The sequence below is a fragment of the Chiloscyllium punctatum genome, chromosome 8 (genome assembly GCF_047496795.1).
Source record: "Chiloscyllium punctatum isolate Juve2018m chromosome 8, sChiPun1.3, whole genome shotgun sequence".
NCBI lineage: Eukaryota > Metazoa > Chordata > Chondrichthyes > Orectolobiformes > Hemiscylliidae > Chiloscyllium > Chiloscyllium punctatum.
The window spans coordinates 130,153,125-130,161,567 of record NC_092746.1 but is presented as its reverse complement, the minus strand read 5'-3'; positions in this window follow the sequence as shown (position 1 = coordinate 130,161,567).

Genomic DNA, 8,443 nt, shown 5'->3' with positions numbered 1-8,443 from the left:
CTCAGTGACACTGTCACAGGGTCCCCACCCCCTCAGTGACACTGTCACAGGGTCCCCACCCTCCCCTCAGTGACACTGTCACAGGGTCCCCACCCCCTCAGTGACACTGTCACAGGGTCCCCACCCCCTCCCCTCAGTGACACTGTCACAGGGTCCCCACCCCCTCAGTGACACTGTCACAGGGTCCCCACCCCCTCAGTGACACTGTCACAGGGTCCCCACCCCCTCCCCTCAGTGACACCGTCACAGGGTCCCCACCCTCTCCCCTCAGTGACACTGTCACAGGGTCCCCACCCCCTCAGTGACACTGTCACAGGGTCCCCACCCTCCCCTCAGTGACACTGTCACAGGGTCCCCACCCCCTCAGTGACACTGTCACAGGGTCCCCACCCCCTCCCCTCAGTGACACCGTCACAGGGTCCCCACCCCCTCCCCTCAGTGACACTGTCACAGGGTCCCCACCCCCTCCCCTCAGTGACACTGTCACAGGGTCCCCACCCCCTCAGTGACACTGTCACAGGGTCCCCACCCTCCCCTCAGTGACACTGTCACAGGGTCCCCACCCTCCCCTCAGTGACACTGTCACAGGGTCCCCACCCCCTCCCCTCAGTGACACTGTCACAGGGTCCCCACCCCCTCCCCTCAGTGACACTGTCACAGGGTCCCCACCCCCTCAGTGACACTGTCACAGGGTCCCCACCCCCCTCAGTGACACTGTCACAGGGTCCCCACCCCCTCCCCTCAGTGACACTGTCACAGGGTCCCCACCCCCTCAGTGACACTGTCACAGGGTCCCCACCCTCCCCTCAGTGACACTGTCACAGGGTCCCCACCCTCCTCTCAGTGACACTGTCACAGGGTCCCCACCCTCCCCTCAGTGACACTGTCACAGGGTCCCCACCCCCTCCCCTCAGTGACACTGTCACAGGGTCCCCACCCCCTCCCCTCAGTGACACTGTCACAGGGTCCCCACCCCCTCCCCTCAGTGACACTGTCACAGGGTCCCCACCCCCTCAGTGACACTGTCACAGGGTCCCCGCCCTCTCCCCTCAGTGACACTGTCACAGGGTCCCCGCCCTCTCCCCTCAGTGACACTGTCACAGGGTCCCCGCCCTCTCCCCTCAGTGACACTGTCACAGGGTCCCCACCCTCTCCTCAGTGAATCTCACTGCCTGACTGAGCTGTTATTTTCAGACACTGACTTACTGCTTTCCATTTGGGATTATGTCTGAGTGGGCCCATTCATCCTAAAGCAGACCGGAGTTGTTAATGCTGTGGAGAGTATTGAGAGAGTAGAGAGAGTTCGGAAAGCCCATTCACTTATCACTGCCAAATGACAAGGCTCCATTGGAAATCTCCACATTGCTAGATTGCAGTGGTACCATACTGTATGGTACATTGGACGGACAGTGTCCTGTGTCTAATACACTGTTTATCCTTGATAGAGTCATAGAGATGTACAGCATGGAAACAGACCCTTCGGTCCCACCCGTCCATGCCGACCAGATATCCCAATCCAATCTAGTCCCACCTGCCAGTGAGGATCTAAAATTTGAATTTAGGCAATTTGAATTTATGTAGATTTTTATTTACTCAAAATGGTTTCTTGATTTAAAAGAATACTATAAAATGGCCCGTGAACCTGTACTGCTGATTTACAGAACTAAGCTGAAATTCAAAGATAAGAAGACAATAGAGTTTTCAAAAGCTGAATACTGACACATTAATTGATCATTTGAGCTAAGCTTGAACCAGTATACGGCATGACAATTTACATAAATAAGATATCTTTTACCATCGAATCCCATTGGATTAGCCTGTCTTCAATCATGTCACCTTATTATGGTTGATTGGACCTTTCTTGTAATGAAGAACCCTTTCCCAAGAAATATCATTGGATTAACTTGCTGTAAATCATGTCACCTTATTATATGTGATTGGTCTTTCTTGTAATTAAGGCTGTACTATTTCTTAAAAAGCATATAATGTGTAATTTTCGAATGTAATTGTGCAACTTCACCACAGAACACAGAAGCTTCAATCTCTGTGTTGCTGGATAGAATTGCATCAAGGTTCCTTCATTCAATAAACTAATGACCCTTGCTTTTTGAATAGACCACATTTGTCGATTCTTTTGACCGAACTCGAACCAAGAGGCCCCTCACCATCTGAGGAGCAGGAAAATTGACGTTTCAGGCAAAAGCCCTTCATCAGGTATATGAAGGGCTTTTGCAAAATGTCAATTTTCCTGCACCTTGGAAGCTGCCTAAAATGCTGTGTCATATACCTCTCCACCTCTCTAATCTCGTGTTGGAGAGGTAGTCGTTGGTGTCTGAATCTGACAGAGTGGGCGCTGTATTAGAGTGGAGATGTCACTCCAGCAGACTTGTACTAGCTGGGTGGTGAGGGGGGGGGTGGGGGGGGGTGGTGGGGGGGGGGGGGTGGGGGGGTGGTGGAGGGGGGGGTGGGGGGGTGGTGGGGGGGGAGGGGGGGGGTGGTGGAGGGGGGGGGTGGGGGGGGTGGGGGGGGGTGGTGGAGGGGGGGGGTGGGGGGGGTGGTGGTGGTGGGGGCGTTGGGGGGGTGGTGGAGGGGGGGGGTGGGGGGGGTGGGGCGGGGGTGTTTGAAAAATGTGGTGCTGGAAAAACACAGCAGGCCAGGCAGCATCCGAGGAGCAGGAGAATCGACGTTTGGTGAAGGGGGGGCAGGAGGGTAACGATGCTGTACACAATCGGGAGCAGCACATACAGAAGGTCCTGACCAGGGCTACAATACCCACAAGAACAGAAATAATGGGTATCAGACCGTGGAGCAGAGCTGTGCCCCGTGAGCCAAGCCAGGATGTTGCCCAGCTCCACAAGTTCCAATGGGACTCCTGTCCATGTAGGACAGCCGCAGCCTATCAGATGTGGTGCTAATTCTAAGGCTGTGTCCACGGGTCCTAGTCTCCTCACCTAACGGAAATAATTTCTTAGCGTCCATCCTTTCCAAGCCATGTATTATCTTGTAAGTTTCTATTAGATCCCCCCTTAACCTTCTAAACTCCAATGAATACAATCCCAAGATCCTCAGCCGTTCCTCGTATGTTAGACCTACCATTCCAGGGATCATCCGTGTGAATCTCCGCTGGACATGCTCCGGTGCCAGTATGTCCTTCCTGAGGTGTGGGGCTCAAAACTGGACACAGTACTCCAAATGGGGCCTAACCAGAGCTTTATAAAGTCTCAGTAGCACAACAGTGCTTTTATATTCCAACCCTCTTGAGATAAATGACAACATGGCATTCACTTTCTTAAGCACGGACTCAACCTGCATGTTTACCTTTAGAGAATCCTCGACTAGCACTCCCAGATCCCTTTGTACTTTGGCTTTATGAATTTTCTCACCATTTCGAAAGTAGTCCATGCTTGTATTCTTTTTCCCAAAGTGCAAGACCTCGCATTTGCTCACATTGAACTTCATCAGCCATTTCCTGGATCACTCTCCCAAACTGTCTAGATCCTTCTGCAGCCTCCCCACTTCCTCAGTACTACCTGCCTGTCCACCTAACTTAGTATCATCGGCAAACTTCGCTAGAATGCCCCCAGTCCCTTCATCCAGATCATTAATATACAACGCGAACAGCTGCGGCCCCAACACTGAACCCTGCGGGACACCACTCGTCACCGGCTGCCATTCCGAAAAAGAACCTTTTATCCTATGTCTCTGCCTTCTGTCAGACAGCCAATCCTCGGTCCATGCCAGTAGCTCACCTCGAACACCATGGGCCCCCACCTTACTGAGCAGCCTCCCGTGAGGCATCTTATCAAAGGCCTTTTGGAAGTCTAGATAGACCACATCCACTGGGTTTCCCGGGTCTAACCTACTTGTCATCTCTTCATTTATTGGTCAGAGTGTTGAGTACAGGAGTTGGACGCCTTTTTGCAGCTGTACAGGACATTGACTAGGTCACAGTTGGGATATTGCGTGCAAATCCCATCTCCTTCCTATTGGAAAGATGTTGTGAAAGTTGAAAGGGTTCAGAAAAGATTTACAAGGATGTTGCCAGATTGGAGGGTTTGGGCTATATAGAGAGGCTGAATAGGCTGGGGCTGTTTTCTCTGGAGCGTTGGAGGCTGAGGGGTGACCTGATAGAGGTTTATAAAATCATGAGGGGCATAGATAGGGTAAAGAGACAAGGTCTTTTCCCTGGGGTGGGGGAGTCCAGAGTTTAGGTCTCTCTTATATCTTTACCCTCTCACCCTAAACCTATGCCCTCTAGTTCTGGACTCCCCTACCCCAGTGGCCAAACCAATGTCCTGTAGAGCCGCAACATGACCTCCCAACTCCTGTACTCAGTACTCTGACCAATAAAGGAAAGCATACCAAACACCTTCTTCACTATCCTATCTACCTGCGACTCCACTTTCAAGGAGCTATGAACCTACACTCCGAGGTCTCTTTGTTCAGCAACACGTCCCAGGACCTTACCATTAAGTGTATAAGTCCTGCTAAGATTTGCTTTCCCAAAATGCAGCACCTCACATTTTTCTAAATTAAACTCCATCTGCCACTTCTCAGCCCATTGGCCCATCTGATCAAGATCCTGTTGTAATCTGAGGTAACCCTCTTCACTGTCCACTACACCTCCAATTTTGGTGTCATCACCAAACTTACTAACTGTACCTCCTATGCTCACATCCCAATCATTTATATAAATGATGAAAAGTAGTGGATCCAGCACCGATCCTTGTGGCACTCCACTGGTCACAGGCCTCCAGTCTGAAAAACAACCCTCCACCACCACCCTCTGTCTTCTACCTTTGAGCCAGTTCTGTATCCAAATGGCTAGTTCTCCCTGTATTCCATGAGATCTAACCTTGATAACCAGTCTCCCATGGGGAACCTTGTGAAATGCCTTACTGAACTCCGTATTGATCACATGTATCCCTCAGCCCTCATCAAACCTCTTTGTTACTTCTTCAAAAAACTCATTCAATTTGTGAGATATGATTTCCCACACATAAAGCCATGTTGACTATCCCTAATTAGTACTTGCCTTTCCAAATACATGTACATCCTGTCCCTCAGGATTCCTGATATCTATAAGGAGACTTGGTTGAGGCAAGGACATGACTGGCAACTAAATATCCCAGGATATGGATGCTTCAGGCGGGATAGAGAGGGAGGTAAAGGGGTGGAGGAGTTACATTACTGGTCAGAGAGGATATCACAGCTGTGCTGAAGGAGGGCACGATGGAGGACTCGAGCAGTGAGGCAATATGGGCAGAGCTCAGAAATAGGAAGGGTGCAGTAACAATATTGGGGCTGTACTACAGGTCTCCCAACAGTGAGCGTGAGGTAGAGGTACAAATATATAAACAGATGATGGAAAGATGTAGAAGCAACAGGCTGGTGGAGATTTTAATTTTCCCAACATTGACTGGGATTCACTTAGTGTTAGAGGTCTAGATGGAGCAGAATTTGTAAGGAGCATCCAGGAGGGGTTTCTAGAGCAGTTTGTAAATAGTCCAACTCAGGAAGGGGTCAGACTGGACCTGGTGTTGGGGAATGAGCCCAGCCACGTGGTTGAAGTTTCATCAGTGGATTACTTTGGAATAGTGACCACAAATCCATAAGTTTTAGGATATTCATAGACAAAGACAGGACTGGTCCTAAAGGAAGATTGCTAAATTGGGGGAAGGCCAACTATACCAAAATTCGGCAGGAGCTGGGGAATGTGGATTGGGAGCAGCTGTTTGATGGTAAATCTACATTCGATATGTGAGAGGCTTTAAAAGGGAGGTTGATTGGAGCTCAGGAGAGATATGTTTCTGTGAAAATAAGATATAGAAATGACAAATTAGGGAACCAAGGATGAGAGGTGAAATTGTGAGACTAGCTGAGAGGAAAAAGGATGTGTACATATGGTCTAGGTGACTGAAGACAGACGGAGCTTTGGAAGAATATCGGGAATGTCGGACCAATCTGAAATGAGGAATTAAGAGAGGGCTAAAAGAGATCATGAGATATCCCCGAGCACAGTTAAGGAAAATTCCAAAGCCTTTTATTCATCTATAAGGAGCGAGTGGGTAGCTAGGGAAAGGGTTGGCCCACTCAAGGATAAAGGAGGGAAGATATGCATGGAGTCAGGGAAAATGGGCGAGATTCTTAATGAGTACTTTGCGTCGGTATTCACCAAGGAGAGGGACATGACGGATGTTGAGGTGATGGATAGATATTTGAGTACTCTTTGGTCAAGTCTGCAAAAGGAGGGAGGAAGTGTTGGATATTGATCCTAGGTTACTGAGGGAAGTGAGAGAGGAAATAGCTGGGGAATTAACAGATATCTTTGCAGCATCCTTGAATACAGGGGCAGTCCCAGAGGACTGGAGAATTGCTAATGTTGATTCCCTTGTTTAAGAAGGGTAGTGGGGATAATCCAGATAATTAAAGACTGGTAAGACTCATGTCAGTGGTAGGGAGGTTGCTGGAGAAGATACTGAAGGATAGGGTATATACCCATTTGGAAGGGTTTATCAGTGATAGGCAACATGGTTTTGTGTGGGGAAGGACATGTCTTACAAACCTAATAGAATTCTTTGAAGAGGTGACAAAGTTGATTAATGAGGGAAGGGATGTAGGTGTCATATACATGGACTTTAGTGAGGCATTTGATAAGGTTCCCCATGGTAGGCTGATGATGAAGGTGAAGTCGCACGTGGGGCCCAGGGTGTTCTAGCGAGATGGATAGAGAACTGGCTGGGCAGCAGGAGACAGAGAGTCGGAGTGGGAGGGGCCCTCTCCAAATGGAGACATGTGACCAGTGATGTTCCACTGGGATCCGTGATGGGAATACTGTTGTTTGGGATCTACATCAATGATTTGGAGGAAGGTGTAGGTTACCTCATTAGCAAGTTTGGAAATGACACTAATATTGGTGGAGCAGCAGATAGTGAAGGAGACTGTCAGAGGATACAGCAGAATATTGATAGCTTGGAGAGTTGGGCAGAGAAATGGCAGATGGAGTTCAATCCAGGCAAATGCGAAGTGATTATGAAACTTATGAAACATTTCGAAACCTGCAATTCCAGAACAAACTACACAGTGGGTGGAAAATCCCTGGGGAAAATCAATATACAGAGAGATCTGGGTGTTCAGGTCCATTATTCCCTGAAGGTGGCGACACAGGTCAGTAGAGTGGTCAAGAAGGCATACAGTGTAAGTTCCTTCATTGGACGGGGTATTGAGTACAAGAGTTGGCAGGTCATGTTACAGTTGGATAGGACTTTGGTTCAGCTACATTTGGAATACTGTGTACAGTTCTTGCCAAAAGGTTGTGGATGCTTTGGAGAGGGTGCAGAGGATGTTGGAGAGGGTGCAGAGGATGTTGGAGAGGGTGCAGAGGATGTTGGAGAGGGTGCGGAAGATGTTGGAGAGGGTGCAGAGGATGTTGGAGAGGGTGCAGAGGATGTTGGAGAGGGTGCAGAGGATGTTGGAGAGGGTGCAGAGGGTGTTGCAGAGGGTGGATAGCAAGAAGCTTTTTCCCAGAGTAGGGGACTCAAATACTAGGGGTGAGAGGGGAAAGTTTCAAGGAAATATACATGGAAAGTTCTTTCCATAGAGAGTGGTAAGTGCCTGGAATGCATTACCAGTGGAGGTGGTAGGGATGGGAACGATAGTGTCATTTAAGATGTATCTTGACAGATACATGAATGGGCAGGGAGCAGAGGGATACAGATCCTTAGAAACTAGGCGGCAGGTTTCGAACATGGACCTAGATCGGTACAGGCTTGGAGGGCCGAAGGGCCTGTTCCTGTGCTGGAATGTTCTTTGTTCTTAAACTCCATCTGCCATTTCTCCACCCAAGTCTCCAGCCTATCAATATCCTGCAGTATCCTCTGACAATCCTCCTCACTATCCACAGCTTATGTACCATGCACAGGACAGTGAGCTGCATTTACATGGCCTCCAGTTGTTGTTGGATGGTGCTCTCCATGAGGGTGGCCACTCTCTCATGACTGAAGCTCCAGTGTTTGACCGCAGCGTCATCAAAGACTGGACGCTGAGTTCAGAGAGTGGGGAATCTGTCTCCCAAACACCCAGGCTTGGGCCAAACGGAATACAATGGAAAGTTTGTTCAAAATCAGTTCTGGGCAAAAGTGAGGACGGCAGATACTGGAGATCAGAGTCGAGAGTGTGGGGCTGGAAAAACACAGCAGGTCAGGGAGCATCCGAGGAGTAGGAGAATCGACATTTCGGGCACAAGCCCTTCATCAGTCCTCAGGTGTAACATTATTTGTCCATTTTATAGCCTTTTCCTTTAATGCAAGAAATCCTTGATTTTGTTTTTGCCGACCACTTGTTAACATTTTCCTTTTTGTGCAGTTAATGAATGTATTTTGTTGTAAACTACGTAATCAATGTTGAAATGTTGGGAATTGCTTTGTTGACCATCATAGTTTTT